At 37.7% G+C, this 26,982-nt stretch overlaps 1 pseudogene; it reads left to right on the top strand.

The window, feature by feature from the left end:
* The first annotated feature begins 1,437 nt into the window (after positions 1-1,437).
* LOC132095674 (WD repeat-containing protein 75-like) lies at positions 1,438-26,739 on the top strand (annotated as a pseudogene).
* The last annotated feature ends 243 nt before the right edge of the window (positions 26,740-26,982 follow it).

Raw genomic sequence — 26,982 nt, 5'->3', positions numbered from 1 at the left:
ATTGATAACATAACCATAACATTATCACTTAAACCTTGTGTTTATTAGAATTTTTTTTACAGTATTTTAAAGTGAAGTTACTACAATGTTAACTATGATGCATTTTCTTCATACATTTCTGTTTGTTTATCATATTTATAGTATAATTGTACTCTTTTTGATAACAGTAATACATATATACTAGATTTATATTTATAATACTAATAATATTTTACAGTAGACTTATTCTTATATATACAGTAGACATGTTCTTAAAAAAATAATACTTTAATTCATACATTCATTATAATTGCATGTATTCTTTTTTTAAAACAATAATACAATACATTTTTATTATATTTAGTTTACATGATTTAAAAAACATTTTACAGTGATACTTGTTACCATGTTAAATATAATATACATTTTCTTTAAACAGTTATTCACTTTTAAAAATAGAAGCATTTACTTCTATTCCTTTCCCATATTTTAGAATATAAATACATTTTTGATTATAAAAACAATAATAGTTTTTACTGTATTTACAGTTCAATCACAACTGTAACTAAATTTGACACTGAAAATATTGTCATTCTAAGTATGTACATTGTCCTGATAAATAGTTCATTAATAAAAAACTTTTTATTTGTTTCCTTACCACTGTAAAATTGCAAGTTATCTTTTTGAAGCCAATTTACCTGTTTTTACTCTAACATTTCTACATGCTTTATTTCATATTCTTTTTCTATAGTAATAATAATAACTGAACTGAGTTCTCGCAGCCGGCCGCATGGCGGCGCTGTGATCCGGGAAATTCGTCTCACTACAGGCGAAGAAGAAACGCACAGCGGCCACATGTTCTTTATTAAATCTTTACAATACAAACAATAAGAACACACAAATAGAGTCATTAATACAGAAACAAAAAAATATATATAAGAACAGAGCCAGGGGGAGTTTCAAATAAATACATTAAAGATAGAGCATAACTGAATGGTTTTAGCAGCCTTATTTTTTTGAATCATGGATGGAATTGATGTACTGTTCCGTCTCCTTACCAAAAGCAATAGAAGAAGGTTTAGAATTACTAAATTTCGCTTTGTGAATATGATATTTCCCTAAAATGATCAATAGATTAACTAGGTATATTTCTTTCTGTTTTTTACTCTTATTATCATGTAAGCCAAACAGTACATTTTTCCAAAACAAAGAAAAATCAGCAATAAGATTAACAGTAATGTATCGGGACAGATCTTTCCAGAATGTGATGGCATAGGGACATTGCCAGAACAGATGTACCATTGTTTCTGGACATATTCCACAAAAAGAACAGTTAACACATATGTCAAGATTAAATCTAATAGGAGATAATGCTTAGCAGGATAATACCTATGTATGATTTTGAAAGAGCACAGCGGCCACATGTGATGTAAAATTATTTTTCAGAGGCAGAAAAACATGGTGATGAAGAGGGATGTACGCGTCGTTCGCTGCGGCGGCAGCAAAGTAAACCTTAGACCTCCGATCATCTCCAATGACTCCAGGTATCCGCCAAATCAAGCGGACTTCTGTCTGTATATTCCCTGAATCTAGCATCTTAAACACTGAGCCGGTTGTTGGAGGGAATTAAGTTCTCAAAGGGACGCATGATCAGTCTGGGAGCCAATTAAACTCTATGTGTGCCTGAACACTTGCCTGAATGACAGGTCAAAACTGCATATTTAAAGTGTGATTAACTTTAGTGATTGTTTACTCTGTTTGTTTTCAAAGATAAAGATATTGCTTTACCAAAATAATCTTTTGTGTAAAGGTATTACAGTTCTTTCAAGATTTCCCTTCTTTTTTGCTGCAACCTCCCTGTGTTGCAGGGGTTTTTACAATTTTTAATTCCAAGGACCCCTCAATATGACGTTCCCATTGTAAGAAATTCTTCGTAAATTAAAGGGTTAGTTCACCCAGATAGCAAATTTATGTAATTAATAACTTACCCTCATGTTGTTTCAAACCCGTAAGACCTCCGTTTATCTTTTGGAACACAGTTTAAGATATTTTAGATTTAGTCCATGTCCAGAAAGGTAAGAAAAACAACATCAAAGTAGTCCATGTGACATCAGAGGGTCAGTTAGAATTTTTTGAAGCATCAAAAATACATTTTGGTCCAAAAATAGCAAAAACGACGACTTTATTTAGCATTGTCTTCTCTTCCGTGTCTGTTGTGAGAGAGAGTTCAAATGAAAGCAGTTTATGATATCCGGTTCGTGAACGAATCATTCAGTTCACTAAATCGAACTGAATCATTTTAAACGGTTCGCATCTCTAATACGCATTTATCCACAAATGACTTAAGCTGTTAACTTTTTTAATGTGGCTGACACTCCCTCTGAGTTCAAACAAACCAATATCCCGGAGTAATTCATGTACTGAAAATTGGTCTCATAAACCACATATGCCAACACACACAATTGTGTAGGAAAAAATAGTAAGCATCATGATATAAAATCAGTGTCTCCATTATTTACTTCTTCCAAAAATTAATTTGGGTTGTTAGTCATTGGCCTAGTGTTCTAGTCGATAGTAAACTAGATTCATGTTTTTTTTTTTTTTTGTAAATCTATCATTTAATCTTTTTTTATTTTTTTATTCCAGTTTAAGTTGTTTTAGAGCATCAAGTTAAACTAAATGAAAATGACAAATGTTGTCTCAGCAAATTGCAGAAATAATGTTAAATTTAATTGACAAATATTTTTATGCCAACGTAGATTTATGTATTATTGTATCTATCTATCTATCTATCTATCTATCTATCTATCTATCTATCTATCTATCTATCTATCTATCTATCTATCTATCTATCTTGTTTGTTTATTTATTTTCTATATTGGGGCTGCCAATGGTTTAAAATGATCACAATTAAACTTGTGGTTTTACTAATTAATTAAGAAATACAATTCTGTTTTATGTTAAGCTAAAAAAAAACTAACTGATGTGAGTTTTTGATCATTTGCATGCAGTGTATAATGAATAATCTTTTTTTCGGCGACCCATTGGGGCTCTGTGAAAGCCAGGTGTGAAGCACACAGTTATGGTCTGTATCACATCAATGTAAAGTTGTCTCATGGTTGCAGGTTTGTGTTGTGCGCCTCTGGGGATTTAGTGAAGGTCTATAGCACACGCACCGAAGAGTGGCTCCATAGTCTGCAGGGCCACACCAACACAGTGACAGGCATCACTTTGAATCCTGCCAATCACCTGCAGGTTTGTGTCTCATTTCAGTTCAACTGTATAGAAAGTGTGAGATAGTTGATAAGTTGCTTTTGTTAGTCAGCATTCAAATGAATTCTTAACCAACTTGTTAGCTACTGGTTTACTGTTAAGACATTTATTATTGGATCCCCTTTGTTTGCAATATATGTGTCCGAGAAACACGAGGGAGTTTTTTTTTTTTTCTTCGTTTCAGTGGCTACAGATACCAAAAATGGTATGTATTTCTCAGAGCCAGGTGCAGTAGATTCCTGCCACATCATTGTGATGCAGTGATTAGGAGCCGTTCACATCTCTGAACCTCAGCTGTAACATTCAGGATCTCATCAGATTGTTTAGCGAGGTAGAAGTGAGGGAAACAGTTGAAATTTTCCAGAGCTTCGGGCTTTGTGTGTCTGCATGTCCAGGGTGTTTTCAGTTGGTTTCCGTACATCTGCCCAAGTCAGCAGAGCAGGACGTGGAGGCCAAAGAGATGTCTGCTGTTTCCAGACATATCAGCTCAAACCCCAGCTGCACGGCCTTCGGTAGAGGGGTAAGCTCAGTTTTTTTTAGTGTGGGTATAACATCCTTTTTTTAAGGATCTGACGGTTTATGGATGTCTTGAAAATATTGAGGTGTCTACTGTCTACAAAGCTTTTTACAGTTTTTAATATCTACTGTACATCGATAGACCTAATAGGCACAGAATGTTAAAACACAGGCTATGTCCCATTGCCATGGATTCAGAAAAACAAGCCAAACTGAACAAATCTGGCATTTGTAATCATGTTGTTTTTTACCAAAGTGTAGATCCTTTTCGATGCAATTTCTAAAAAAAAAAAAAAAAAAATCCTTTAACACTTTATTTTAAGGTGTCTTTGTTACACGTTACATGGACTATGCATAATTACATGCAAGTAACCCTACTTACATGCAAACATTAATCTACCATATGGTCAGTGCATGTAGCTAATTAATTTTACACAGTACTTAAATGCATAATTGCACTGTAACAGTGACACCTTAAAATAAAGTGTAAGCAAATCCTTTAATGTAAAAAATCTGATAATTAAATCGTACTTGCATCAATACAAAGACACCGTGACAGCTTGGAACAGGAGCAGATCATGTTATAATACAAATGTATTATACTCTAAAACCAAACAAGTTAGTGTTAAGACATTTATACCAATAGGCATGAGTACTGTGAACCTATTTACGTGGTGGGCACGTAGATATTCAAGTATATTCGAATACATTGCATGATATTCAATATCCGTTCGAATTTGATTTTTCTCAAAAGTGACAGCCCTACAAAACATAAAATAACACAATTTTTTTTCAACATTAAAAATGTTTTCAACATCAACATTTTTTTCAGCTATTTCATTTTCAACACTATCTATATAATAGATTAGGTTTCTGTCTGATACAGAGAAGGCGATTAATTATTTTCATGTCATGGGCAATATTCAAATTTTATACTATTTTGTTTGAATTAAAAATATAACACTAAAACTTAATCATTGTAAGTGCTACAAACAAATATAGAAATCACAACAACATTGTATTTTTGGTCTGAATGTTTATGGATGTTCACTTTTAGATCTGTTAAAGACTACATTTAACAGTATTAAATAATTAGTGTTTTATTAAATGACTTCAAAGTTATTCTGATTGTAAAATAAAAAATTCATTATCTGTCCATATTGGATATTTCTGTGAAGACTCAGACAGAAATTATATTGAGGCCAGATCTTTTAAATAAAATTTACTGTTACCAACAATATAGACTGTTTGGAAAAATCTCCCCACCAAAGAAGTCCTAAAATCCAACTCGTATGCCTGTTTTTTTGTGATGATGTAATACTAAATGTTAGTTTATGTCTGGCTGCGGAAGGTTGTTCTGGGTGAACACTGTTTCTACCTGCTCAGGTTGTTATGGGTAAATTTGCCGCCTTCCTGCACAGTCATTGTCCATGTAAGTGTTGATGTGGTGAAGTAAACAAGGTTCAAACCCCTTTAGGTTAATTAGTGTGGCACATGCTGGTGTTATTTTTGTAGACTGAGTGCCGTGTGCAATTGAACCTTTACTAGTTGTTTTGGTAAAGCCATTACACATCATGACTTTTAAATCTCGTTTGTTGTTGTGGACCTGTGTTTCTTCAAGCTCAAGACATTGAAGCAGCAACCTTGCAATTAGCTCAAGAGAAAAAGTCATTTCTTAACGTTGTGCTTTTTTTGGTATATTGTTTTCAGGGGGAATACATAGCATTTGCTAGGCATCTCCAAATTAATGTTTATTTCTGCAGGAAGCAGAAAACATACAGGTAATAACCGCTGGATCCTGAATAGCCTTTTTAAGGTCAGAACATGTAGGAACGTGTTAAACCGCACTGCTTATTTACTGGCCTCAGGAAACTCAACAAGTGTAATGGAGACAACAACACCTTATAGTTCACCTCAAAATTGTCATTTAGGCTACTTAGTCATTTAAAAATCATATAACTCAAAAGGTAGGACCAATATTCACACTTCAAGTAATTCTGTTATTAACCTACTAATAAATAGTATAATTCAGGTGCTTTTTAGAATCGCAGCTAACAAGAGCTTTCTATGAACTATTATCTCCCCTAAGACAGCTTGCCGGTTGATCATTAAGTTTGGAAGTTATATGTATTTTGAAATGTCCAATAAAAAAATAAATTAAATATATTTTTGTGTGTTTGAAATACATCCCCCACGTCATTACTGTAATGTGAAAAAAAACAAGAGACACTAAAATCACATTTTCATTATCATAATGCTAACTAACGGTCACAAGAGAAACAATGTTTTGGTATTTGTTTGATCACTTGGTTTACGTTTCTGTTCTACAAGGTATACAATGCATTTTTGTGATGGTGCATGTGGTTAAAGATTATTAATAATGAAATATAATTCCTGCTGTGTTGCTGTTGTAATTTAATTGTCAAAAAGCAAAATGGAACAATGAAAAATCAGTTTGGTACAATGTAGTGGTTAGTGGTTGGACATAAAAGAAAATCTGTTGTAATATCTGTTAAAAATCCTTTTTTTATTTTTATTTATTTTTTTACAAAAAAAATACTATATTTAAATGTAAATTATTTAAAAATGTTTCTTTTGTGCTAAATGGAAGTCAGTCAGTGAAACATGCATGTAAATGGCAATTTTTATTTCTGTGTGAAGTATTTCTTTAAATATCCACAAATTTTGTCTCTCTTTGGTTTATCTTTGAAAGCCACAGATAGGAAAGGAGTCAAAAACGCATTCACATGCATAGCCTGTCACCCAACAAACGACTGCATCGCCACCGGTCATGAAGACGGAAAGATCCGCCTCTGGTAAGGCCACAGTTCTCTATCCGGTTCTTAAAGTTCATGTGCAGGTCACGTGATCAGAATTGGAGGTTTTAAATTCATTTGGTTTTTGCTACAAGAGAAACTTCATTCACAAAAAATAGTACACATATTCCACCCAGCACTGGCATCACAATGCTGTGAACACTTTGTTTTTTACCCCAGAAGGTGGGTAGTACTGTGGCTTTGGTGTTTTTCACACTTTTTTCACTTCTTCCTCTGTGTTAAATATGTGTTACAGTCCCCATCTGAGAAAACACGACTGTCATTGTTTCTTCAGGCACTCATCTGCTGAGTGGAGGCATTGAGTCTTGTCCAGTGACAGTATGGGGCAAGCAACAGAAAAGAGATCCTGCCCCATCTCGGAGGGTCCATATTATGGGCAGTTGTTTTTCACCTCTCATTCAGACAACAGTAAGTCTTTATCTTTGTGGTGGATCTGGGATTTCACTCGAAAATTAATTTAAAAGAAATTTTATTTAGTCTAAAGAAAGACTAATTAAGATTTTTTTATACATAAATCATTTTCATGCACCCCGCATCTTATCTTAATGCGAACATGTAAAAATATCATTCCTCACTCATATTATAATGATATAGAGTGCTCTATTATTGAAATTGTCAAGTTATTATACGTTATGGTATTTGTTGTACTTTTTATAAATTACATACTGGTCTCCTTATTTCAAAAGAATGGAAAATTGATCTTCAACCATCTCTTACAGGTAACAGTTCATTTGAATCACATGCAATTACTATAACCCAACCTTTTAAAATCCACTTTGTAGTCATTTTTTCATCCCCCAGGTCAACTGGGAAACTTCTTGGAGGAGTTGGATGTGTTACTATCAAACTTTCCTGAGGATGGTATGCCTCTGGTACTGATTTGTGACTTCAACATCTCAAGCGAGCGTCTAATACAGTAAACCACAAATCAGGCAACCAACTGGACCTCATCTGCACATGCTGTTGCTCCATGGACAACACTTTAGTTGCTCCACTGCACACCTCATCACTTCTAACCTCGCTCTTACTCCTGAAACCGCACACACTCCACCACAGTACACCTTTCGACGGAACCTACGCTCACTCTCTCCATCTCACCTATCCTCTATGGATTCATCCTCACTTCCTTTACTCTCTCAGTTTTCAGCACTGGACACGAACAGTTCTACTGACACTCTTTGCTCCACTTTAACATTTTGCTTGGACAACTTTAGCCCACTGTCGTCTAGACCAGCATGCACTACCCCATCTGCCCCCTGGCTGTCCGATGTTCTCAGTGAACATCGCTCTAAACTCAGGGCTGCAGAGAGGAAATGGTATAAATACTGCCATCATACTGCCACAACAAAATTAACAAATGTTCTGACTCTAGATCACTTTTCACTTTCTCTTCACAACTTTCTCTTCTCTTTTTGTCCACCTCCTCCTCCTCCTCCTCCTTCATCGACTAATACACACTGTCCTCCTCTCCACTCTCAGAGATGGATGTTTCCAAATGTATCCTTTCCAATCATCCTACTGATTGTCCACTTGATCCTATCCCCACTCACCTCCTTCAGGCCATTTTTTCTTCAGTCATACCTTCACTTACTCACATCATCAACACTTCTCTTCACTCTGTTACATTTCCCTCAGCATTTAAGCAGGCTCTGGTAAGCCCACTCTAAATCCAGCACTACAGACCGGTATCCCTTCTTCCATTCATTGCAAAGACACTTGAGCAAGTTGTTCAACCAGCGCTCTGTTTCTTGTACAGGACAACCTCCTGTACAGCAACCAATCTGGCTTCAAAAGCGGCCACTCAACTGAGACTGCCCTGCTCTCGGTTACTGAAGCCCTGTGACTGGCAAGAGCAGCTTCCAAATCCTCATTACTTATCTTGCTGGATCTGTCCGCTGCTTTTGACACAGTTAATCACCAGATTCTCCTGTCCACCCTCAGAAAGATGTGCATCTCTGGAGCTGCACTCCTGTGGTTTACGTCTTCCTCTCAGATAGATCCTTCAGGGTGTCTTGGAAAGGTGATGTTTATAAGTCACAACTTCTATTGTGACTTATACCACAAGCTACTGGGGTTCCTCAAGGCTCAGTGTTTGGACCACTTCTCTTCTCCATCTACATGTCCTCATTAGGATCTGTCATTCAGAAGCATGTTTTTTCCTATCCCTGCTATGCTGATGACACTCAACTCTACTTCTCATTACAACCAGATGATCCGATGGTAGCTACTCGCATTGCAGTCTGTCTGAGTGATATTTCTAGCTGGATGAACGACCATTACCTTCAGCTCAACCTAACTAAGACAGAACTGCTTGTGGTTCCAGCTAACCCATCATTACTACTCGATACAGCTGGGTTCGTCAACCATAACTCCTTCCAGGACAGCCAGAATCCTAGGAGTTGTGATCGATCATCACTTAAGCTTCACAGACCATATTGCTACAACGACCCGGTCCTGCAGATTTGCCTTATACAACATTAGGAAGATTAGACCCTTCCTGTCAGAGCAAGCCACACAACTTCTTGTCCAAGCTCTTGTTCTCTCCAGACTGGACTATTGTAATGCTCTCCTGGCGGGCCTTCCTGCATGTGCTATCAAGCCTCTGCTACTGATCCAAAATGCAGCAGCGAGGGTTGTCTTCAATGAGCCAAAAAAAAGCTCATGTTACTCCTCATCAGGTTACACTGGCCACCAGTAGCAGCTCGCATCAAATACAAGGTACTGGTACTCAAATACAAGACAACCACTGGCAACGGCACCAATATACCTAGACTCACTAGTTCAAACCTATGCGCCCTCCAGAAGCTTGCGTTCTGCAAGTGAACGACGCCTTGTGCTGCCATCCTAAAGAGGTTCAAAATCACCAACACTGACCTTTTCCTGGACTGTGCCCAGCTGGTGGAATGACCTCCCAATTTCAATTTGAAGAGCTGAATCTGTACACTTGTATACAGTTGTTGTTCTCTCGTTGGTCTGATTGCTTCTATTGTTCTCATTTGTAAATCGCTTTGGATAAAAGCGTCTGCTAAATGATTAAATGTAAATGTACATTTAAGTATTACAGTGCAAAAAAGTGAAATCTTACTGGTCCAAAATCCTACTCCACAAAACAGTACATTAAACATCAGATACACTACACTTCAAAAGTTTGGGGTCTGTGTGACTTTGTTTTTCAAAGAACTTCTTCAAGGATATTAATTAAAGATGCATTAGATTGATTAAAAGTTATAATTTTAGACATTTATAATTTTACAAAAGATTTTTGTTTATATAAACAATTATCATAGTTTCCACAAAAATATTAATCAGCACAACTGTTTTCAACTTTGTTAAAAAATGTTTTCAAGTACCAAAACACATTAGAATGATTTCTGGAGGATCATTTGATGATGAAGACTGGAGTAAATAATTGCTGCTGAAAACACCATCACCGGAATAAATTACATATTAAAATTATATGTTTTTTAATATTTTATAATATTACTTTTTTATTATTGTATTTTTAATTAATTAAATGCTGCCTTGTGACCATTAAAGAAATATTTTGGAAAAAAAAAAGTTTAGTCCAACTGTTCTACTACAAACAACTGTTCTGATTTGCAGTTATTGGTTTGCAAACTGTTTCTTAAATCACTCTGGATTAAGGCAATGATTATAAGCTCATGAGAATATGGGCAGAAAATAATAATTCTGAATTGCAAAAAACCTTAATGGCTTCACTTCATGCAGATTGTAATTTATATGGTCATACCTATGACGTACATTTCAAATTTAGTTAGTCTTGACTCTTTACCCACACATTTCAGTATGCTATAATTTGTAACTGCTTTCTGGTTTGTCATTTGCCTTCATTTCCTCCACAGAGATCACAGTTATCGAGAGCAGCTTCAAAATTTGTGGAGTAATTCAGGGTCTAGTCAAAGGTGTGTAAAAGCTCATTTGCACGAACCATTCAGGTTTCCTAACTATTGCAGTATATGTTTATTTCTTCCGATGCGTTTTATGCTTTCAGGAGATGCCATTTCGATTGATCTAATGATAAAGCAGTAAAGCTTCAGTGCTGAATTTGAAACCGGGTCATTTAAAGTTCTACTCTCTGCTGCGTGACAAGCATCTCTACAATGTGAGTCTGTCGCAGTCAATACTTTCATAAAGCTTAACGTTTCTCTAAAGTAAAGTTACATGGGGAAGTATGCACTGGAAAAAAATCTAATCACATGTTAATGTATTAGTTCCGTCCTTGTGTGTTATGCTGACAAGGGTCATATACTTTTGTCACCCGACATATGTCAGATGAAATCACATGATCTGTGGGATCTTCATGTCAAACGTTGTTCATCATGTTATGCATAGATTTTTGCGTAACAATCTGTCTGTTGCATTCACAGCTGGACATAGTGCAACAGAAATATATTTATGAAGCGGGTCTGGATCAGTTTGAATTGGTGAAGGCTGCTTTTGACATAAAAGGGTCCTGGCTTGCTACAGTGGAGGAAAGGGGACAAAAATCCTCTGATCTTGAGTTTTTCCTCAAACTGTGGGCTTTCGATGAAAGAACGCAAAGGTATTTATGCTAGGTTGCCGATTTGAATAATATAAAGCATGTTATTCAGGCAAGAAATGTACTATTTTACCATGGCATTTGCCATTTCTCGTGGTCCACAAGCAAATAATATAGAACTTCAAATGAACAATCAAATATTTTGCCACTGGGCCTTCCTTCATTAGTGATAAAATACAAACCCGATTCCAAACAAGTTGGGACACTGTACAGATTGTGAATAAAAACAGAATGCAATGATGTGAAAGTTTCAAATGTCAATATTTTATTCAGAATACAACATAGATGATATATCAAATGTTTAAACTGAGAAAATGTATAATTTTAAGGGGAAAATAAGTTGATTTTAAATTTCATGGCATCAACACATATTAAAAAAGTTAGGACAAGGCCATGTTTACCACTCTGTGGCATCCCCTCTTCTTTTTATAATAGTCTGCAAACATCTGGGGACTGAGGAGACAAGTTGCTCAAGTTAAGGAATAGGAATGTTTTCCCATTCTTGTCTAATACAGGCTTCTAGTTGCTCAACTGTCTTAGGTCTTTTTTTGTCGCATCTTCCTCTTTATGATGCACCAAATGTTTTCTTTGGGTGAAAGATCTGGACTGCAGGCTGCCATTTCAGTACCCGGATCCTTCTTCTACACAGCCATGATGTTGTAATTGATGCAGTATGTGGTCTGGCATTGTCATGTTGGAAAATGCAAGGTTTTCCCTGAAAGAGACGATGTCTGGATGGGAGCATAAGTTGTTCTAGAACTTGGATATACCTTTCAGCATTGATGGTGCCTTTCCAGACGTGTAAGCTGCCCATGCCACATTCACTCATGCAACCCCATACCATCATAGATGCAGGCTTCTGAACTGAGTGCTGAAAACAACTTGGGTTGTCCTTGTCCTCTTTAGTCCGGATGACATGGCGTCCCAGTTTTCCAAAAACCACTTTAAATTTTGATTCGTCTGACCACAGAACAGTTTTCCACTTTGCCACAGTCCATTTTAAATGAGCCTTAGCCCAGGCACGGTGGATTGTGTTGACCGACAATGTTTTCTGGAAGTATTCCTGAGCCCATGTTGTGATTTCCATTACAGTAGCATTCCTGTATGTGATGCAGTGCCGTCTAAGGGCCCGAAGATCACAGGCATCCAGTATGGTTTTCCGGCTTTGACCCTTACACACAGAGATTGTTCCAGATTCTCTGAATTTTTGGATTATATTATGCACTGTCAGGGGCGCTGCCAGGAATTTTGGGCCCAATAAAAAAAAAAATCGAATTGGCCCCCCTCTGCGCAGCTGTTGTCACCACATCTCTGGGACATAACTGTCCCATCAAAAGCTTTACATAACTCTAATCATAGGCTTGCAACTGTCTTGCTTCTTGTAGTTCAATACTAGTACTAGCACAATATTCACTGCTGGTGATTTGTAAATGGATGTCTGCTGCATACAGAATGTAGTTCACTATTTGATGCAAGATTAAAAGCCACCAAAATGTCCTTAAAGCAACACTATGTAACATTTTGTACCTCAAAATAATGTTTCCAAAATCGTTTCAGTGTTTGGCCACGACTGTACACAAACATTTGGACTACTGTGTGGGTATTTGAGCGCTGAGAACTGATGAAGTGGAGCGCGCGCGAGAGAGAGAGAACACTTCTGTCAGTGTGACGGTCCTCCATGTTTCAGTCTCGTTGTGTATGTGGAACATCTGCACAAGGGGGAAACTACACGAATCAGGAATGGAATGACATCGCAGACAGAGAATAAAACAGCCCTACACGACACACAGTAAATCAGGAGGAGGAATAGCATTAGCAGCAGCCATGCAACATATACCACATTTAACATTATCCTCTAAAACTAATGACTCACTCGACGTCAAACAAACAGCATTCATCTCTTAGTTGCATCAAAATAAAAATACAGTGAAATAAAACATTGTGTAGTGATATTTAAAGCACTTAGGCTATTATTGTCTCTGCAGCGTTTTACATGCGACTTACCACAGCAGTTATCAAATGTTCTGCTGTGGATTACCCAGAATTCGCTGCTTTTAGCGCCGTGGCGCAATACCAAATGACGCCAGCAGATGGCTCTGTCCCCATTTATGCAGGAATTTAACAACTATATACAACCCGTTACATACACCCCCCTAAATTTCTGCTAAATCAGGGAAGCGCAACCAAAACAGAGAAAACAGAAGAAAGAAGGGAATGAGAGAAAAAAAAAAAAAAAAAAAAAAGAATTACATTGAGCGTGACTGTCTTATAGTCAGTTACAAAACTCCTCCTACAGAGATATGCAAGGATAGGGTGGTACCAAAACCTAAACCTCAACATAGACACAAGAGATGCCGTGTACACCTCTCCTAATTGACACAGCTCAAAAACTCCAGAGAAAAATGGAGTATCTGTCCACACTCAGGAACAGAATTACTCAAAAGGCACATTATAAAGTCTAAGGCTACACTGCAAAAACATGTCTCATAAGAGTAACAAAAGAACTCACTGAAGATCTTGAATCTTCCACAACCTGGTCATTCATCTCACAAATTAATCTCTTTGGAGGTTTAATGGTCCTACCAGTCCTAGTCATAGTCATGCCCGGGAATGCTCGCCTTGGCTGGGTGCAAATTACAGGCTCAACTGATTCTGAGTCTACACTACTGGGAACACGTGTGTGTGCATCAGCTGGCGAGTCTGTGGGGAGCTGTATGGGGTGACTGTGGGCAGACTGATCGTCCAAGAATGATGACTGGCTCACATCACTGTCACGGCCAGTACATACGTGACTGTTGTCAACAACATCATCCACGAGAGCAGGATTCTCTACAGCATCGGATGAACCGGGTAAGTCGACAACAACCTCATTAAGTCCAGCGTTCTTTCCAGATTGCAAAATCCACTGCAATGTTTTTTCATCGCTGTCAAGTTGGTCTTGAGGCAAAGCATCACCATGATCACTTCCAGTTCCAACTGACAGGGAATCAGACAACAGGTCAACTACATCATCTCTCAACAAGAAACTGACAGGAAGGATCAAGTTCCGATGAACTGTTTTTTCTTTGCCAGTGACTGTGTCCTTCACACGGTAGACATTGATTACCGATCTCACTGACAACACTTCGTAAGGAATTGACTCCCATTTGTCTGCAACTTTCCGTTTTCCTCTCTCACCTCTGTTTGCCAACAAAACCCTGTCACCAACAGTCAATGGAGAGCCTTTTACCTTGCGGTCATAGAGCTTAGCATGACGAGCCTGTTCGGCTGAACTGTGCCTCTGAGCAACCTCTGCTGCCTCACTCAGGTCTCTTTTGAGATGGGACACAAACTCTGAATGGGTAATGACATCGCAGACAGAGAATAAAACAGCCCTACACGACACACAGTAAATCAGGAGGAGGAATAGCATTAGCAGCAGCCATGCAACATATACCACATTTAACATTATCCTCTAAAACTAATGACTCACTCGACGTCAAACAAACAGCATTCATCTCTTAGTTGCATCAAAATAAAAATACAGTGAAATAAAACATTGTGTAGTGATATTTAAAGCACTTAGGCTATTATTGTCTCTGCAGCGTTTTACATGCGACTTACCACAGCAGTTATCAAATGTTCTGCTGTGGATTACCCAGAATTCGCTGCTTTTAGCGCCGTGGCGCAATACCAAATGACGCCAGCAGATGGCTCTGTCCCCATTTATGCAGGAATTTAACAACTATATACAACCCGTTACATCAGCGTGATTTCGCCTACCCGCCTTCACTAACTTTAAGTTAATCGACCATTAATTGTGACTCCCGGGAAAAACGGGACGTCTGGTAACCTCATCCCTACCCCTTCGGGTGCTGAGGCCATTGTTTCAGATCTCTAGTTCGCGTTTTATTAATCTATCCATCCACGGCTGTTATACTGACTACTTTAGATATGCAAACAGTCCTTATCCGATCGCAATCCAATGACAGGGATGCACATTTTGAAAGACAATAGCCTATAGTTAACGAAAACGCTGCATACATTTCTTCATTATTTCGTCATCAGATATCATTTTTAGCTCATCAACGTCTCGTCTTCGTCATATTAAAAATGTTCTTTAACGAATATTTTTCGTCGTCGTCTTCGTGCGCCGTGCATTGATAATTTGACTGTCTGCAAATAACTAAACCGTCACTGATGAGTGCGCTAAGGCAGGACCAAACCATTTCATGCAGATACAGGGGGGTGGTCGGTCAATATGGATGTTTTATTTTTTGGTCAATGGTGATATTTAACTTTTATTGCCAAAATAAGTAAAATCAAAGACATCATTAATTTTATTATTATTTGAAATATACTCAATGATGACGGTTTATAAAGTGTATAATATAATACAAATGTTAAATTAGTTTTTACCTATTTGTCGGGGCCCCTGTCAGTCAGATGTCAGTCAAAATTAGCCAATATTTGGCATGATATTTCAAAATATCTCACTTTCAACAATTGATATATTATATCTATATTCTATTATGAATAAAATATAAGTTTAGGAATAGGAAGATTGAGATTTGTAAATTATTCCATTCCTTTTTCTCTCACAATTTGTACAGTGTCCCAACTTTTTTGGAATCGGGTTTGTAATTGTATTTGTGCCATTTTGTATTGATAACATAACCATAACATTATCACTTAAACCTTGTGGTTATTATATTTATATAAAGTTATATTAAAATAAAAAAACTCATAAACAATACTAGACAATACTAAACAATACTAGAATATTTCAAATAAAAACATGTTTAGTCCAAAAAAAAAAATTATCTGATGGGATTCTCTGATGATTAGAAAGTTCAAAAGAACCGCATTTTAAAAAAAATATAAATCTTTTGTTACATGGACGCCTTCAATTTCTATATTCCTTTTAATTTATATTTAAAATGTGACTGCAGGGTTTTTGGATGATAGTATACAAATTTTCATATATCTAAACAGACTTAATTTCTGGACTGTAATTAATGTATTGCCCTGTCCCATTAGTTTCGTACTGAACACACTGCCACCCACACGGATCAGATTATATCCATGTGCTTCAGCTCTTCTGAGGAGACCACCATGTTGGTGACCACAGCAGAAAACGGCCAGTTCAAAGCATGGTGTCAGGTTGCTGACGCAGACACACAACGTGAGTCAAACCCCTCAGACATTTGCAAAGGTGTTAGTGTTGGACTGAGAAACCAAACACCAAAGATCAAGAGTCTGAATCCAGACATACCTATCTCACCGCAACATTTCCATTTCTGTTTTAGAGGACCAGAACTTCTGGTCATGTGATTTTGTGGGCAGCTACCATAACCTGAAGCCCACAAACTGCAGTTTCTCAGTCGATAGCTCTCTCCTGGTGGTGAACTTTCAAGAAAACATTACCATATGGAGCCCAGACACCTGGGAGCTGCTCACCACCCTCTGCCAACCACCTGGAGTAATAAGGTGCGACATGTTGTTTTACCACTGTCTTCAAAACTGCCAGTCCAAACTCTTTCTAATGCATTTGGAATGGGATTCACCTGTTTCATGAGGTCTTTAGATGCATTTCTCATTCAGAGTGGTGAATTAGCATTCACTAAACTGTTCACACAGTTTGAATAGTTGTAACTTAGTAATTAAGATTAAGATGGTTGCCAGACAGAATGAGGATTCAGTCCTGCAAAGGAGTTGACCACAAGCCAAGTCCTGCAGGGTCAACAGGGACACAGTTTTGCTCCATCATTGTGTTTTTGAAAAAAATGGAAGTTCATTAGGTGAAGCTTGGATGAAAAGTGAATAACAAGGTTTTCCTGACCTTCCTGGATTACACAAGCAGTATATTGTAGATTTTTTAAAAAGTTTATATATATATATATATTTCAGTACTGAAATATTTGAAATGGTTTTATTTCTAGTTTTCTACAATAGCAGTACACTTATACAAGCTGAGCTTTCTCACTCTTGTTTCTCTCACCGACGGTATATGTGTATTTTAATATTGTGCTGCATGTTTTAGAGCTAAGCAATCATAATCCAGTTTTTTCACTGGCTGAGCCTACGTTTACATGACAACAATGTAGTCAAAAACGGAAAAGTTTTTCTCTTGCATTTTTTTTTCACGCATACACAATACAATACAATACAAGTTTATTTATATAGCACATTTAAAAACAACTGGTGTTGACCAAAGTGCTTTACAAGGCTAAAAGAAGTTGACAATTGTGACAGAATTTAAGCACTAGAGAAACAATAAAAGTAAGATAAAAATCCTAAAAAATAATAGTTACAAAAGCAATTAATGCCAATATGAGTCACGGGATATTGAAAGCCATGGAAAAAAAGTAAGTTTTCAGGGCAGATTTAAAAGTTGACAAGGTTTGAGTGGATCTGATGTAGGCTGGAAGGCTATTCCATAACACAACAACGTTTTCAAAATAATTTGCGTTTAAACATCTGCAAAATCTGTCAAAAATGCTGCATTACGCATGCCAGGCCAGTAGTTGGCGCTGTCACCTTTGTTAGTAAACAGTACCTGTTGGGAAGTGACGATTAACTCTTTGTGGGCGGCGGGAGTTCTGTCAGTAAAATCACCACAATGATTGTTGCTCTGTTCTACTGTATTTGGCGTTTAAACGGAAATGATGATGGTGGCGTTTTCAAAAACTTGCACTTTGAAACCTATTTTTTAAATTATGCATTTTCAGTCCCCAAAACGTTGTTCTGTAAAAAACCCTCAGTTCACAGTGAATACAGTGTACTTTATCTCTGTTTAACATGCTTTTGGCAATGCAGTGTGTCAGTTACTTAAGAAAAAAAACTGTCACAATGTTCCAAGAAATAGTTACTTTTCCTTGCAGTGAAAGCACCACGAAAGAAATTTGTATGATTTTGTGCACCATATTGCAAATCTTCTGGAGATAACATGATTACTCTGTGTGAAGAACGGATTGAAATTTAGCAGTTATTCCCTATAATCTACACATATGCCCCAGCTCTCTCTTGATTCACGAGTTCACACTTACATATAATTAGCTGAAGTATTATAATTGCATATTTGGCGTGCTGTCCGGGGAAGACCTCTGAGCTCGGGAATAGCCCGAACCTAGAGTAACCCCCCCCCCCTTATATGAAAGTTTAAAATGAACTCTAAAGTGGAGGAGATGGGGTGGAGGGGGATGCTGATAAACCATCAATGGAGACAGGTAAGTCAGCTGTATTTATACCCTAGTGTTGATTATCTTTAAGTGTGCTCTACCTGTGCTTATTAGGCTAAGTATCTGATGTGCTCCTCCCGAATCTTGTTAATGAAACTTCATTTAAAAAAGTAGAAATGTCCAATTTGTGAACACATTGTTCTTTTGAGCCTGATCTTTTCAGTGAATTGTTTGATCTGAATCTGAGTGATTGGTTCACTAATCTGACTGATTTGGTTCTTAAATTCAACTCACTTGAGTTTATTGTGCTTTTTTGTAATTGTGTGTTAAAGCATAACCAGTACATTTTTAAATGTCATCTTTTGTCATATGATTTAAAGGTAACATGATGACAGATTTTTAAGTTAGTGTTTTACTGTATCATGAAGCAAGGAATGTGGATACGTAGTTATAGTAATCAGGAACTAAATCTGCTTTGTACAATATTTCCAATCCTCTCATGCTTAATTATTGAGCCATGAAGTTGTGGGCCAGCTTTGCACCATGTTTGATTTCATTCTCTCACAAACACACACACACACACACACACACACAAAACTGAATCTATTTGTTTTGTACAGTTTTGGTACAATTATAAGACCTCTGGAAATTTAATGTAAATGTTGTTTTAAACTGTTTGTTGCTGTCATATCAGTTTCTGATTAACAGTAAGGCGACTGTTTATACTGTAACTCACTGAGACTAATCTGATGAAATATTTAACTGACATGGGTTTTGCTGATCATGGTGGTCTTTGAATTGGTAAAACCGACTAAAGGCAGCTACTTTGATCCCATCAGAGACCTTTGTTTCGGCCGGTTTAAGCTGCTCCAAATACTTGCTTGGCACGACCACTGGAAACCTTCTCTGCTGCTGGAACCTTCTCACTTGGGCATTTAAGTAGTCATTAATATTGGTTCAAATTTCATATTTGCAGTTGCCCCAAGAATGGTTTTAGTAAACTATAATAACCCTGACATGGACTGCTTTTATGGTATTTTCATGGGCTTTTTTGGTCCTTTTATGAGCTTGACAGCTCTTGATTACTTTAAATGTTTGAAAATAATAACAGTATACAGGTTTGAAACAACCTGAGAGTAAGTAATTAGGTAACTAGGTTCGCTGAGACAGGTTTTGGTTTCGCAAGGTCCGTTTTATTTAATGTTTAATCTCCTTCACTCATCAGTGGAGTGGAGCACATCTGTGGAAGTTTCCAAGCTGCAGCCAGACCCCTTGTCAGAAAATGTGGCCGCCTTTTCATACCAGTCTAAACATTAAACGTAAGTGTTTGAAAGGTCATCTCCTTTGTTTAGCAATATATTTAGCAGTAAAGTGTCTTTATTTATTTTTTTTATTGGGGATCTTACAAACCCGAACTCAAAAAATTTGGGACACTGTACAAATTGTGAGTAAAAACAGAATGCAATGATGTGGAAGTTTCAAATGTCAATATTTTATTCTGAATACAACATAAATGACATATAAAATGCTTAAACTGAGAAAATTTATCATTTTTAGGGAAAAATAAGTTGATTTTAAATTTCATGGCATCAACACATCTTAAAAAAGTAGGGACAAGGCCATGTTTACCACTCTGTGGCATCCCCTCTTCTTTTTATAACAGTCTGCAAACATCCGGGGACTGAGGAGACAAGTTGCTCAAGTTTAGGAATAGGAATGTTGTCCCATTCTTGTCTAATACAGGCTTCTAGTTGCTCAACTGTCTTGTCACATCTTCCTCTTTATGATGCGCCAAATGTTTTCTTTGGGTGAAAGATCTGGACTGCAGGCTGCCATTTCAGTACCCGGATCCTTCTTCTACGCAGCCATGATGTTGATATTGATGCAGTATGTGGTTTGGCATTGTCATGTTGGAAAATGCAAGGTTTTCCTTGAAAGAGACGATGTCTGGATGGGAGAATATGTTGTTCTAGAACTTGGATATACCTTTCAGCATTGATGGTGCCTTTCCAGACGTGTAAGCTGCCCATGCCACATTCACTCATGCAACCCCATACCATCATAGATGCAGGCTTCTGAACTGAGCGCTGAAAACAACTTGGGTTGTCCTTGTCCTCTTTAGTCCGGATGACATGGCGTCCCAGTTTTCCAAAAAGAACTTCAAATTTTGATTCGTCTGACCACATAACAGTTTTCCACTTTGCCACAGTCCATTTTAAATGAGCCTTGGCCCAGAGAAAACTGCTGTGCTTCTGGATCATGTTTAGATATGGCTTCTTCTCTTTTTTGACCTATAGAGTTTTAGCCGGCAATGGCGAATGGCACGGTGGATTGTATTCACCGACAATGTTTTCTGGAAGTTTTCCTGAGACCATGTTGTGATTTCCATTACAGTAGCATTCCTGTATGTGATGCAGTGCAGTCTAAGGGCCCGAAGATCACAGGCATCCAGTATGGTTTTCCGACCTTGACCCTTACGCACAGAGATTGTTCCAGATTCTCTGAATCTTTGGATGATATTATGCACGGTAGATGATGATAACTTCAAATTCTTTTAAATGTTTCTTTGAGAAATTCCTTTCTGATATTGCTCCACTATTTTTCACCGCAGCATTGGGGGAATTGGTGATCCTCTGCCCATCTTGACTTCTGAGAGACACTGCCACTCTAAGAGGCTCTTTTTATACACAATCATGTTGCCAATTGACCTAATAAGTTGCAAATTGGTCCTCCAGCTGTTCCTTATATTTTTACATTTAACTTTTCTGGCCTCTTATTGCTACCTGTCTCAACTTTTTTGGACTGTGTAGCTCTCATGAAATCCAAAATGAGCCAATATTTGGCATGACATTTCAAAATGTCTCACTTTCATAAAATATAAGTTTATGAGATTTGTAAATTATTCCATTCTTTTTTTGCTCACAATTTGTACAGTGTCACAACTTTTTGGGAATCGGGTTTGTAGTTTGTTTCTTTAATGCATCAAACCTTTGCACAAAATTTTCAGGTCTCTATACAGTGTTTGTTTTCAAACCCAGCGAGCTGCGGCCTCTGTTCTCCAATAAGAGAGTGTGCTCAGAGAAGGTAAACCGTGCCGTTTTTGTTCCTTGAGAAGAGCCATAGAACAGTTGTGATGAAAGTTCTCAGTGGCTAAACAGATCTCAGCTGTACTTCCTCACCCAAAACATGGTATTTCTGTGATATTTGTATATTTGTAATCACACAATGGCCTTTAGGATGGTTAATGTTAATGTTTGTTAGTTCGCACACTCATTGAAAACCTAGATTAATCTTAATATAGTATTTTTAAATACATGAACATTAATATTATGTTTATGTTAAAAGCTGTATAATTTTTCTATAAAAATTTAAGGTCAAAGTTTATTACAAAAATATTTTTAATTATACAATTTGTAGAAATTATAAATGTTTCTATCTTTCATTTTATTTATTATTTTAAATTGTATTAACTTATTAAATGTCAATATAATATTTAAATATTTAAAAATATATTAAAATATATAAATTCAATAATACAATTAAAAAGTATATTGAGCTAAACTTTCACCCGACTTCCTGTTTGTTGTTGGCGGCTGTACTGCGTTTGAGCTCCGTCACTATATTCTTTTCATTGACTATTTTTAACTCAAAAATCAATTTTATACATCATCGTTTCCGTTTATATAACGTGTGAATATATCCTCTATTGTATTCTACAACAAAAACAATCAGAGCGCCTCGCTATCACTAGTTTTATTTTGATCTCCCGGGTCCGCTATTAGCTTTTAGCCCGTTAGCATCAGCGGCGTGGTTGCAGCTAACTGCGCTTACATTGCTAATACTCTATTCACACACATTACCACTGCTGTACTCACTGTTACTTGCTTTAATGGCAGATGAATGTCTCCACTCTGTGCAGCTCGAGCTCGAGGCCGTGGGAAAGCAGATCCGCGACCTGGAGGTGAGGCAGGCCCAGCTGAGAGAGCGGAGAGCCGCGCTGGAATCATCCCGGGCTGACGCTCACAAGTCCGGGGTAAGTATACAGCGATCTGCTAACAGTCCCACCACATCTACTCCGTGTGTTTCTCTGCACAGGCCCGGTGCACCCAGGACGCGATCTTCCCAGATGTCCTTCACTGCGACGCCGGGACACCACGGACCCTGGGTGCATCCACAGCGGAGGACGCGAGCCGGGTCCCGGGCAACGACTTCTCCCCCTCCTGCCTTCGACATCTCCATCCGGAACCGCTTCGCTCCCCTCCGCGAGACAGGACGCGACGCTGTGATCATCGGAGACTCCATCGTCCGACACGTAAGTGCTACGTTAGCCGAAGGTAAAGTGCACACTCACTGTTTGCCTGGTGCTCGTGTTCTCGATGTTTCTGCGCAGATACCCGCGATCGTGAAGGCCGACGAGAGCCCCAGAGCGGTCGTGCTTCACGCCGGGGTTAACGACACCACGCTGCGGCAGACGGAGACGCTGAAGAGGGACTTCAGCAGCCTGATCGAGACGGTTCGCAGCACGACGCCCGCGGCGACGATCGTCGTGTCAGGACCACTGCCCACGTATCGACGAGGACACGAAAGGTTCAGTAGACTTTTTGCTTTAAATGAATGGTTGTTGTCATAGTGTAAAGAACAGAAACTGCTATTTGTTAATAACTGGAATCTTTTCTGGGAGCGTCCTAGGCTGTTTCGCGCTGATGGATTACACCCCAGCAGAATCGGAGCGGAGCTGCTCTCTGACAACATCTCCAGGACACTTCGCTCCATGTGACTAGTAAGACAATTCTCAAATAACTATTATGATGACTTTTGTTCCACCCGCTTAAATGATAAAAGTATGTGCGCTGTAAAAACTATTAAGACTGTGTCTGTTCCCCGAATAGTGAGGTCAAAATATAATGTAGGATCTAGAAAAAATCTTATCGTAATTAAACCAGAAAAATGTAAAGTAAATGAACAAAAACAATTTTTAAAGTTTGGGCTCATAAATATTAGATCACTCACACCCAAAGCAGTTATTGTAAATGAAATGATCACAGAAAATTGTTTTGATGTACTCTGCTTGACTGAAACCTGGCTAAAACCGAATGATTATTTTGGTCTAAATGAGTCTACTCCACCAAACTACTGTTACAAGCATGAGCCCCGTCAGACTGGTCGTGGAGGAGGTGTTGCAACAATATATAGTGATATTCTCAATGTTACCCAGAAAACAGGATACAGGTTTAACTCTTTTGAAATACTTCTGCTAAATGTTACACTGTCAGACATGCAAAAGAAGTCTAATGTATCTCTTGCTCTGGCTACTGTGTATAGACCACCAGGGCCGTATACAGAATTCCTAAAAGAATTTGCAGATTTCCTCTCAGACCTTCTAGTTACAGTTGATAAGGCGCTAATCATGGGAGATTTTAATATTCACGTTGATAATGCAAATGATACATTAGGACTTGCGTTTACTGACCTAATAAACTCCTTTGGAGTCAAGCAAAATGTCACCAGGCCCACTCATCGTTTTAATCATACACTAGATCTAATTATATCGCATGGAATCGATCTTACTGCTATAGATATTGTACCCCAAAGTGATGATATTACAGACCATTTCCTTGTGTTGTGCATGCTGCGTATAACTGATATTAACTATATGCCTCAGCGTTACCGTCTGGGCAGAACTATTGTTCCAGCCACCAAAGACAGATTCGCAAATAACCTGCCTGATCTATCTCAACTGCTATTTGTACCCAAAAATACAAATGAATTAGACGAAATTACTGACAACATGGGCACTATTTACTCTAATACATTAGAAGCTGTTGCCCCCATCAAATTGAAAAAGGTTAGAGAAAAACGTACTGTGCCATGGTATAACAGTAATACTCACTCTCTCAAGAAAGTAACTCGTAGTCTTGAACGCAAATGGAGAAAAACTAACTTGGAAGTTTTTAAAATTGCATGGAAAAACAGTATGTCCAGCTATAGACAGGCTCTAAAAACTGCTAGGGCAGAGCATATCCACAAACTCATTGAAAATAACCAAAACAATCCAAGGTTTTTATTTAGCACAGTGGCTAAATTAACAAATTACCAGACGCCACCTGATTCAAATATTCCACCAACGTTAAATAGTAATGACTTTATGAATTTCTTCACTGATAAAATAGATAACATTAGAAATACAATAGCGAATGTAGATTCTACAGCGTCTAACACTTCAGTTTCATCCATCGCACCCAAAGATAAACTGCAGTGCTTTACAAATATAGGACAGGAAGAGCTAAATAAACTTATCACTGTATCTAAACCAACAACATGTTTATTAGATCCTGTACCCACTAAATTACTAAAAGAGCTGTTACCTGTAGCCGAAGAACCGCTTCTCAATATCATTAACTCGTCATTATCTTTAGGTCACGTCCCAAAACCATTCAAGCTGGCGGTTATCAAGCCTCTTATTAAGAAACCAAAACTAGATCCTAGTGTACTGGCAAATTATAGGCCTATTTCAAATCTTCCATTTATGTCTAAAATATTAGAAAAAGTTGTGTCTGCTCAATTGAGCACCTTCCTGCATAAAAATGATCTGTATGAAGAATTTCAGTCAGGTTTCAGGCCCCACCATAGCACAGAAACTGCACTTGTTAAAATTACAAATGACCTGCTTCTTGCGTCAGATCAAGGCTGCATCTCATTTCTAGTCTTACTTGATCTTAGTGCTGCGTTCGACACCATAGATCATGACATACTCCTAGATCGATTACAAAACTATACAGGTATTCAAGGGCAGGCTCTAAGATGGTTTAGATCCTACCTGTCCGATCGCTACCATTTTGTTTACTTAAATGGGGTGTCATCTCATTTATCATCAGTAAAATATGGAGTGCCACAAGGATCCATCCTAGGTCCCCTTCTATTTTCAATATACATGTTGCCCCTTGGTAATATTATTAGAAAATACGGAATTAGCTTCCACTGTTATGCTGATGATACTCAGCTATATATCTCAACGAGACCAGATGAAACTTCCCAATTATCTAAGCTAACAGAGTGTGTTAAAAATGTAAAAGATTGGATGACAAATAATTTTCTCCAATTAAATTCGGATAAGACAGAGATATTAATTATTGGACCAAAAAACACCACACAGAATCTTGTAGATTACAATCTGCAACTAGACGGATGTACTGTTACTTCCTCTACAGTCAGAAATCTGGGTGTTATATTGGACAGCAATTTGTCTTTTGAAAATCATATTTCCAATGTTACAAAAACTGCATTCTTCCATCTTAGAAACATTGCCAAGCTACGAAACATGTTATCTGTTTCTGATGCAGAAAAGCTAGTTCATGCATTCATGACCTCTAGACTGGACTATTGTAATGCACTTCTAGGTGGTTGTCCTGCTTCGTCAATAAACAAGCTACAGGTAGTCCAAAATGCAGCAGCTAGAGTCCTTACCAGGTCAAGAAAATATGATCATATTACCCCAATTTTACAGTCTCTGCACTGGCTACCTATTAAGTTCCGTATCAGTTACAAATTATCATTACTTACCTATAAGGCCCTAAATGGTTTAGCTCCTGCATACCTAACTAGCCTTCTACCACGCTACAACCCATCACGCACCCTAAGGTCACAAAACGCTGGACTTTTGGTAGTTCCTAGGATAGCAAAGTCCACTAAAGGAGGTAGAGCTTTCTCACATTTGGCTCCCAAACTCTGGAATAGCCTTCCTGATAATGTTCGGGGTTCAGACACACTCTCTCTGTTTGAATCTAGATTAAAAACGCATCTCTTTCGCCAAGCATTCAAATAATGTATCTCTTAAATTGTGAGTGTAGTTGCATCTGCATTTTTATTCTTTAGCTTGGGTTAAACTAATTTTACTTCAGTTTCAGCAGCTATGCTAATGATGTCTCTATTTTGTTTCTATGTTTTGCCACGGGATTAACATCCCGTGGTAACTAGGATTTACACAAGCTCCAGTCTGGATCCAGAACACCTGAGAAGAGATGATGCTGACCCTCAGAGGACCCCAGATGACGCTAACCTTGAATCAACAAACAGAACTAACAAATATTGCTTCATGTGTGACTGCATCATATAATTACTATTAATTAATAATATTGATAGTTCATCATCTAGCTGACTACGTCTTGTATTATTATTTTTATTTTTCTAAAATCCTGTCAAATGTGCACAAACTACTAGCTACTACTAAATATTGTAGAAACATAATTTTCTGTAAAGTTGCTTTGTAACGATTTGTATTGTAAAAAGCGCTATAAAAGCTGTGAAGCTGTGTCCTACTGTAACATTTCCATTAAAATGGAGTGTATTAAATTATCAGGATTTATTGACCTTCAGCACAGCAACAGAGGAGGACAGAACAGGACAGATATCATAGTCCTGAGACTGCTCTCCTTAGAGTTACAAATGACCTGCTCTTATCATCTGATCATTAGTGCTATTGGATCTTAGTGCTGCATTTGACACTATTGACCACAACATTCTTTTGCATAGACTTGAACATTTTGTTGGCATTAATGGAAGTGCATTAGCATGGTTTAAATCGTACTTATATGACCGCCATCAATTCGTAGCAGTGAATGAAGAGGTATCATATCGATCACAAGTGCAGTATGGAGTA

This window comes from Carassius carassius, chromosome 19 (genome assembly GCF_963082965.1).
Source record: "Carassius carassius chromosome 19, fCarCar2.1, whole genome shotgun sequence".
In the NCBI taxonomy this organism is placed as follows: Eukaryota; Metazoa; Chordata; class Actinopteri; order Cypriniformes; family Cyprinidae; genus Carassius; species Carassius carassius.
Note: the sequence above shows the minus strand (reverse complement) of the source record. Positions and strands in the feature narration are given on the sequence as shown.